This window comes from Moschus berezovskii, chromosome 15, assembly GCF_049115385.1.
Source record: "Moschus berezovskii isolate FMDL1 chromosome 15, NW_MosBer_1.0, whole genome shotgun sequence".
In the NCBI taxonomy this organism is placed as follows: domain Eukaryota; kingdom Metazoa; phylum Chordata; class Mammalia; order Artiodactyla; family Moschidae; genus Moschus; species Moschus berezovskii.
The window spans coordinates 65,349,712-65,359,145 of record NC_142474.1 but is presented as its reverse complement, the minus strand read 5'-3'; the positions used below and the strand labels follow the sequence as shown (position 1 = coordinate 65,359,145).

The following is a 9,434-nucleotide window of genomic DNA, read 5'->3' as shown; positions in this document are numbered from 1 at the left end:
AAAGGACTCTCAACTGACTCTCTTTATCCATTTCCTTTTTCTGTCAAAGTGAGAATTTTTTTTTTTCTTTTCTGAGAGGATGTGTATCCTGAGGAAATTATTATTTTCTATTTGCTTTTGATAAAAATAGCACTAACCACTTCTGAGTTTTTAGCAGAAACCTCTGGCAGGGAGGATGGAACGCTTGGGGCACCCACTAAGACTCAGTTATGAGTCTTTCTCCAAGGTGTCCGTCCATTAAGGGAGGTGTGAGAGGTCAGGGCCACTGTGCACCAGCTTGCAGGAGCCCTGAGGATGTCAGCCTGTGTGGTTCTTCCAAAGAAAAAAGAGAAGGGGGGGAATTTGAGCTACCTGTGGGACTGGGCCCCCCAGCATTTCCAAGTACTGGAGAAAGCAAGAGAAGCTTTTCCAAGCTATACTTGCTTTCAGTCAGGTGCTTCTGAGAAAGTGGCACGTGTTTCTTAAGCTTCCGGATAAAAATTGTATAGACTTGTATTGCATCAAAACATGTGGTTTTCACACTTATTGCTGTGGCCATCACAGGATTTTCACACTTATAAGAACATCTTGGGAGGAGGACCAAGAAAGAAATTTGAACTCCTCTGCAGACTTTTCTTCCCACTCAGATGAATCTTTGCCCAGATGAGATCTGTTCCACTCTGGTTGTTCCCGTGCCTGAGGTCACTTGTGCCATAGTTTGTTAAATAAAAATGGAGACTTGCCTGCAAAAAAGCAGTACAGTCTTTCCAATAAGGAAGGACAGGAGTCTGTTGTGTCTCTTTTAAAATACAGAGTCAATAGTAACTTCAAGATCATTTCTACAGCCCTTTCTGAGGGAAGCTGAAGCGAGTGCCCTTGGGGAATGATTATTATCTATTCTCTCCTTGTTGTTGTTTAGGGTACAATATGTAGTTTTCCCCTGGCAGCTGGGAAATTATGTTGTGGCAGGAAGGACATCATTTTGCCTGTCTTGAAAGGCTTTCCCCAAGGGATCTCAGTCGGAGGCTGTGCTGATAAAACGCACATATAGAGAAGAAAGATTTCTTTCTTTCTTTCTTTCTTCCTCTCCTTCTTTATAATCTTTTGGTTACATATCTTTGAGAGGGAATAAACTAAATATAGAAATAAAGTAGAGAAGGAACATGAACATCTAATTTGGTATGGGCAGGTTCTGCCTACATCGTGAGTAGACTAAACTATGGCAATTTCTATATTACTGTTTCAGCTCCAAATGGAAATTGGCCCATTTGTAGATTGCAGTATCTTTCTGCAAGTAAACCAGCTGAACTTCTTCAAAAGTGTACATGCACACAGTACATGTGCCTTTCAGCACACAGTACTGAAGCCTTTCTACAACCTACTGTGTTGTAGCCACAAATGGCTGGCTGAAATCCGCAAAGGAATGAGTTATCCTGCCTTCCCAGGCCTTCTTAACTCTCAAACACTGTGTCTCAGAAGCTCTGTCTCTTCTCCCTACTAATAAACTTCACTATTTTATATACTGTAGTTACAGGCAACCACACGCCATTTCAAGTTCCCGTCCCTGAAGTTGCCTATGTTTTGGGTGGTTTGGGGCTACATTTTGCTTGTTTTGGGCTAGTTATTCTCCATGTAGAAAGGTAGCGCCCAGTTAACTGTGTTTGGAGCCTTCTGTGAACAGACCAGCCTTCAGAAATGAGTGCAATATAAACATATTCTTAGATGCTTTTTGGACAGTTAGTTCCTCTGACGTAAAGTGTCACCCTTTTCTCTTCTGATATCTAGAATTAGTAGAGGAAAGTATACAGGCATTATACTCTGGTACAGTTGTATTTGAATTTCAACCTACCATGTGTGAGCTGTGTGACTTTAAGCAAATTGCTTACCGTCTCTGAGCCTCAGATTCCTCATGTGTAAAATGAGTGTTCTTATCTCTTCCTCACAAAGTTGCTGTGAAGACTGGTTGAGAGGATGTAAGTTCCCTACACATGAACCTTCGCGTCTCGAACTTTCAAAGATGCAAACGTGCATTCACCTGTCAATCACATAGGTTAGTTCCCATATCTGGCATACATTGTCAGGTGCATGCATCCTCTGATTGTGGTTTTGTGTACTTTACTGTGCAGTACTGTACAGAGTACAGCAGTACAGTACCTTCACTTCAAGCCGAGGATGTACCCAGACATCACTGGATCGTTTTTTTCAAGAAGGTAGATAGAATTGACTCAAGTACAAACCAGAACCTATGCCATCAACGTCAGGCATGAGTGACACTCCAGCTCGCCCTCTGTCTCCTGTTGCTGATGATCCTTCAGCTCTACCGTTTCCCACCTCCTCTCCCTGCTCCGGTCAGTAACTCTTCTTGCCTGTCCATTCCATGCCAGTCCCCGTATGTCCGCTGTTGTACTGTACTATTGTACTTTTCAAGGTACTGCACTCTAAGTTTAGAAGTGTTTTCTTTATTTTTTGTATCTTTTTAATGTATTGTTTGTGTGAAAACTATTATAAACCTATTACAGTGTAGTACTATATATCGGATTGTATTTGTTGGGTACCTAGGCTAACTTTGTTGAACTTATGAACAAATTGGACTTACAGTCATGCTCTTGGATTGAAACTCATTCATATGTAGGGGACTTACTATAATAAGACACATGGTGCAGAGTAGGCACCTGGTACTTTTGGTCCATTGGTAAGGACATGCCCCACCCCCCAAATTGTAAGAAGATTCCTGGAACAAAATTGGAAAGAAAACTCACAAGAATACTAAGGAGGGATAGAGACTATAGACTGACACAGTAGACTGCACCAAAACCCAGTCAATTGTTCCATCTTTTCTTCCTAATTTCTTTCTCTTACTTCCTGGCTCTTCTTGGGTTCCCAGAAGCAGAAATTGGTTTAACTTCTGAAACTTGCAACTGTCATTAAAATGATTCAATTCTGCTCGCTCTTTCCAAAAGAATTCAGAATGGCAATGACCATGTGCTTTCCTAGCCAGTTCCCACATTAAGGCCTTTCCTATTCTCTTTATTTAAAAAAAAAAAAAAAAATGTCCTCTGGCCAGATCCAACTGGAAGGCTGTTGCGAACTTCCTGGGCCAAGGTCGCCTGGGGTCAGGTACATTAATAGCCGTTCCCTCCTCTGAACTTTCCTGGGAATTTTAAAAACCTCCTGAATCCATGATAATGAGCTTTAAGGACCCTACTTCCTATTTTCGAAGGAGTATGGAATTTGCAATTTATCTCTTCCTGCACTTTTCCTTCCAACTGCATCAGTGTGTCCCTATACTACTCAATATTATCTGGGGATTTGTTAAGTCCCCCATTTGTACAAAATGTTTCCCGTTGATTAAATTGCTTGTTAAAACCAGGTCCTTTCTCAGGGAGGGCTTTGCGTGCATGCATGCGTGTTAAGTTGCTTCAGTCGTGTCCGACTCTTTGTGACCCTATGGACTGTAGCCTGTCAGGCTCTTCTGTCCATGGGATTCTCCACACAAGGATAATGGAGTGGGCTGCCATTTCCTCCTCCAGGGGATCTTCCCAACCCAGGGACTGAACCTTCATCTCTTACATCTCCTGTATGGGTAGGCAGGTTCTTGACCATTTGCCCCACCTGGGAAACCCAGGAAGGGCTTTGCTAAGAAGGGATTGGTAGGTCCTCAAGTAATTGGTATATTTACTGAACACATACTTCTAAGTACCATCTCAATGATTCCTCCTAACAAGTATTGACACTTCTGGGTGAGGGACACCAAAGCCTGGACCGTCACAGGAGCCCCTAATGGGAGGATGCAGAACGCGCTCAGGCCATCTGATATCAGAACCCAAACTCACTCCACTGTCTTCCCTGTAGGTTCCAGCTCAAACCATTCATTTTGCTGCTGTAACAGTCTGTATGGGTGTTTCAGAGAAACTAAACTGAATCATGAAAAATACTGCTTCCTACTGTCTTCTAAGGGTTGAGTCCGAGGTTACTTTACCTCTAAATCACACCTTCATTTACTTAGAACAGATGCCAAACTGAAGAAAATCCTAGAATTCCCAGAAAGCTAGCTTTTTTTTTTTTCTTTGAGTCAAATCACCATAGTATGTTTCCAAAAGTCAGTAATTCTTCCCCAAAGTTGAATGGGACCCCTAGGAATTTAAAGTCATTATTAGGAGCAAATCCCAGGAGCTGTTTCCTTTCGCTGTTGGATCACGGTGCACAGAAATCACCTCGATCTGGAACAGATAAGTTTTAGTGTCTTTCTACTTAGAGAAAACCAGCACAGGAATTGCATAGAAAATGTTAAGTTTCTATCCAGAGCAGGAAGCGATTTCAAAGCCAACTCCTAAATTCCTAAGCACTTTATTTTCACAGACCTTCTCTGGTTCTTACTGGCTGACCAGCTCTGTTCTGTGTGCCCTCCTTCTGGGCCACATAAGCTTTCTAACAGGTACCAGTGTAGTGTTGGTTTTGAAAAGCAAGTTCTATACCAATTCACTTCTTCCTAAGCATTTCTCACCAGTCCGCAGCTCCCCCGCCTTCAGGCTGTCACAGTGGTGAGGGCAAAACCTTCATGATCCACAGCCCAGACCCAGGCTGCTTTTCCAGTCTCTTCTTTACAGTCTTTCTAATCTGCCTGCAACTCTGAGAAGGAGGGTATAAATCTTCTTCCTTCCACCTCTCTGAATCCTATCTACCCTCCTAAGTTCAGTTCTAATTAAGACAAACCTTCCTACAACAATCACTACTGTTGTTCCAGCAATCATCCAAGTCTGTGCTGTGGTTCGGAACCCACAGCTGAAAGAGTAAGATTCCAGGCAGGGAGTGGAATAACACAAAGTGAACCATCTGTATCCACAGTTGTGTACGCAGCAATGCTTGAAGGCCGTGTGCCACTTTGAAAAGGCATTGAGCTAATAAAGCCCTCCTAAAAAAAGCAGGAAAGACTGCAAGAGACTCAAGAATCAAGAAAGCAAAAATCCAAGCACAAAATATTCAAGGCTAAGACCAACATGTGGACTTGGAGAGAAACCTGATCGTTGAGAGCACTGACCCTGGTCATAATGAAAAGGAACTGCTGGTTACAGAGGAAAACACGTCTGAGCACCACATGTCATCCACCACAGGTTTCTGTGTAGTTTAACTAGCACAGGATTGGCTCTTCCTGGCATGCTTAGTATCTAAACTGCTAAATGAAAAATCCCTGTTGAATCCCAAGGATGGGAAAACTCATGTGCTAGGAACCCAGGTTCAGACGTGGGACCAGGGCACTCCATCAAGTGACTCCCACCTTCCCCATCTGCTCCTCTGCAATGAAGACCCAGCAATTAGAGACTGGTATTACCCAACGAGAAGGAAGTAGACAAGACAGCCCCTGTGTCCCTTTCTCACTTAGACAAACAGCAACATTCAGATGCTGATTAGATGCAAGAATGAACCCAGGACTGTGTTAACAGTTCTTCAGTCCCTGGACCCTCAGGGTCAGTCTGAGGACTGCAGAATTTCTGGAGATGACCCCATATCTGGATGGTCTTTTGCCTGAAGACACTTTAGAAACTCTGACAACTATGAGACAGAGTTCTCCATCCTGTATGTTTTTCTTGATTACTTTCTTTTTTTAAACTATGGACGTGTTGAAAGTGATAGTCACTCAGTCATGTCCACCTCTGCGACCCCATGGACTATAGCCCTCCAGTCTCCTCTGTCCATGGAATTCTCCAGGCAAGAATATTGAAGTGGGTAGCCATTCCCTTCTCCAGGGGATCTTCCTGGCCCTGGGATCAAACCCAGGTCTCCTGCATGGCAGGCAGACTTTACTGTCTGAGTCACGAGGGAAAATAATTTTAATTATTTATTTTTGGCTGTGCTGGATCTTCATTACTGTGTGGCTTTTCTCTAGTTGCAGCGAGTGGGGGCTACTATCTAATTTTGGGCTTCTTGTTTGTGGCAGCTTCTCTTGTTGTGGAGCATGGGGCTCTAGGGCGTGTGAGCTCAGTAGCTGCGGCTCCCCAACTCTAGGGTACTGGCTCAGTATTTGCGGCACACAGGCTTAGTTGTCCCACTGCATGTGGGATCTTTCCAGACCAGAAATCGAACTCGTGTCTCCTGCATTGACAGGCAGATTGTTCACTACTGAGCCACCAGGGAAGTCCCCCCTTTCTCATTTTATAACAAATGGCTGGGTGCGGTGGTAAAAGCCAAGATGGAGGGACTGTAGTCTGTAACCTAACGGTGCTTACAATACGACTGGCAAAACAAAGCACGTTCACATTCACATACCTGGCATGTGCTGCCAGTTATGATTAAATACTAAACAAATAGGTGATCAATCAATGGCATGTCGGGGTGTCAATCTGCACCCTGGTGTGCCAGCCACAGCTCAGCGCACTCGACATGAGTCAGGGTGCAGGAAGGCCACAGCTAAAAATGACTTTTGTATATAATCTGGCAGAAAAGCAGCTACAGCATGGGGGGGTGGCGAGGCCAGACAGGAGGGGAGTCCCCTACTCCTTTCCACCTCCCACCTACTGGACCATCTGCCTGGACTGCCCCTCACTGCAGCCCTCTGTAGAGAAGGATCCGCCTGTCTCTTCCCATCCCCCACCTCATTACAGGGAAGAAGTGTATTAAGTTGTTTTAAAATTTCCTCTTGGCGCCTTTCAGTTCTGCTTTTTGGCTTTTTCTATCTTAAGCTCATTAAAAATGGTTTAAAATATTTTACCTTACCTCCTTATTCATGCAGCTCTTTAAAGTTTCCCTTCACCACCCATGTTTTATTATCACCTCTGCATTCAAATCATGTTCCCAGCTGCAAAGATCATCACACAATCTTCTTTTAGCAAAAGGTTTCTTTTTCTTTTATCTTCTAATTGGAATTTACCTTCAAAATCTTCCAAGACGCCTTCCTGCCAACTCCCCATTTTTATTCCCTATGATTCACACCCTTATATTAAAGCTCTCTCCATTCAGGAAGCCAAACACTAGCTTTTTCTTTAAGGCTCTCTCTCTGCAGTTACTCATTTCTTAGAAAGACCTCTCTCAGAACCTGAAATTCACCATAAAATGCATAGCTTAAGTTGTCAGGAAAACCAGCTAGTTTCTATAGGATGACGCAGGACAGAGGTCACCTTTATTCACCCATGGCGTAGACATCGATAAAGGAGGGTTGGAAGCAGAAAGACCAGAGTTTCTGTTTTACAAAAGAAAATTATACTTGATTATAATGGTGTCCTATGTGGTTTTTTTATCTGAAATAAGCAACTAAAAATAGAAATTTTGTTGGTTCCATGATTTGCCAGTGAGCGGCATCCAGATGGGTGGGGAACAATTGACTGTTCCACACAGAAAGACTAGTGTGAACGTGTCCGCCCATGACTCAAGGACTCACCGCAGATGACAGTCCCCAGCTGGAGGCCACATGGGAACAAGGGGGAACTTGTGCCCACAGGACACGCCTAGTACCCGCCAGGCATGGAGATTGCAGAACAGGCTTGTAGGGCAACAAAGCCTTCATTACTCTTGAATTTTCACCAGTGAGAAAAAGTGACAAGTGCCTCCTCTGTCCTGAGGAGGCAACTGCTATGTTTTTTTCCTCCAGGTTTTATTGAGATATTAATATAATTGCCATATAGCATTGTATGAGTTTATGGTACACGGCATAATGATTTGACTTACATACATCATGAGATGACTTTGACAGTAAGTTTAGTGAACATCCTTCATCTCATACAGGTACGACATAGAAAAAAAACAGAAAAATAATTTTCCTTGTGATGATAACTCAGGATTTACTCTCAACAACTTTCACATACAACCCACTGGTGTTAATTTTATGTATCATGTTGTACACTGCATCCCTAGTACTTAGTGATCTTATATAAGGAAGGCTGTATTGAGAATTAACTCTCAGAAGGGCAAGGTGGGTGAACAAGCCTACGAATTGAATTCAGGGAAATTCCTGGACATGGAGCATGGTTGGATCTGAGGACTAATTGAATCCATAGTGGCATGGAGCCAGAACTGACATCTGTTCTCACCATTTGAGACTCCAGAGTCTGTGTTCAGGACGCCTGAAATTCCAGCACAAAATAGTCAGCAGGTTGATATTCTTGAACCGTTATAAATTATTTCCTTTTAAGAATTGTGTCAAATCAGAAAGAAGTTAGGTGTATAAGTCATAGAGAGAAATTCACATGTAGCTTTATCAATGGAGGAGCCGTGGAACTCTGCTGGATGTTATGTGGCAGCCTGGATGGAAGGGGAGTTTGGAAGAGAGCAGATACATGTGTATGTATGGCTGAGTCCCTTTGCTGTCCACCTGAATCACAACATTGTTAAACAGCTATACCCCAATACAAAATAAAATGTTAAAAAAAAAAAAAAGAACAGAGTGTCCCGAGGCTAAAAGAGCTCAGGATGAATGAAATTCCTATGCCTACTCTTACATAAATGAAAAGTAAGTCACGGTCTGAGAGAACAATATTTGCAAAAACATTCCCCACCCCAGAAGACTTGTATCTGGGCTGTAGAAAGAAGCCTTATAATTCACTAAGGAGACAAATGACCCAATTTGGAAAAGAAGATAGGTGGCATTTAGGTACATCAAAGATACTCACTGGGGAAATGCAAGTTAAAACCACAGGAAGATACTATGACCACCCACTAGAATGGCTAAAATTAAAGACTGACCTATAGTCAGTCAGCAAAAATGTGGAGAAACTAAAGCTGTCATCTACTGCTGGTAGGAATGGAAAATGGTAAAACTTCCTTGAAAAACAGTGCAGGAGGGACTTCCTGGTGGTCTTGTGGTTAAGAATCTACCTGCAAAAAAAAGAATCTACCTGCATTGCAGGGGTCATGGGTTCAATCCCTGGTCAAGGAACTAAAATCCCACATGCCAAGGAGCAATTATTAATACTGAAGCCCATGAGCTCTGGAACCCACGCACTGCAACTACTGAGCTCGTGAGCTGCAACTAGAGAGTCCATGTGCCACAACGAATGATCCAACATGACTTGAAGACCCGATGCAGACAAATAAATGAACAAATATTTTTTAAAGAAGAAAATAAAACAGTGAGGCAGTTTCTTACATAGTTAAACACACACTTCAGACATATAACCTAGCCATTCAACTCCTATGGGAAGAAATGTATTCAGATAACTGACAAAGATTTGTAGATCAATGTCCGTAGAGCTTTCTTTATAGTAGCCCAAAGGAGAAACATTTCAAATGTCCAACAATAGAACAATGGGTAAATAAATGACTGTAGACATACCTAAGAGAATAGGCTATAGGTCAGTAAGAAAGAGTAGGTTATTGGTATGTGTAAATATAAAAATAATCACACTGAGTAAAGAAACCAGAACCCCCAAAAATGTAATATTATATGATTCACTTATATAAAGTTCTCGAAACTGCAGCCTTCTGAATTGTGCTATCAAGCAGATGGGTGGTTGCCTGAAGATGGG

General features: G+C 42.7%; 1 long non-coding RNA gene across 1 annotated transcript in view; it reads left to right on the top strand.

Annotated features, from left to right (window-relative positions):
- Positions 1-2,152: 2,152 nt before the first annotated feature.
- LOC148775459 (uncharacterized) overlaps positions 2,153-9,434 on the top strand; it is a 29,600-nt gene continuing 22,318 nt past the window's right edge. The window contains exon 1 of the long non-coding RNA XR_016039193.1: positions 2,153-2,327. This is a non-coding gene — a long non-coding RNA (uncharacterized LOC148775459). The remainder of the gene's footprint in view (positions 2,328-9,434) is intronic.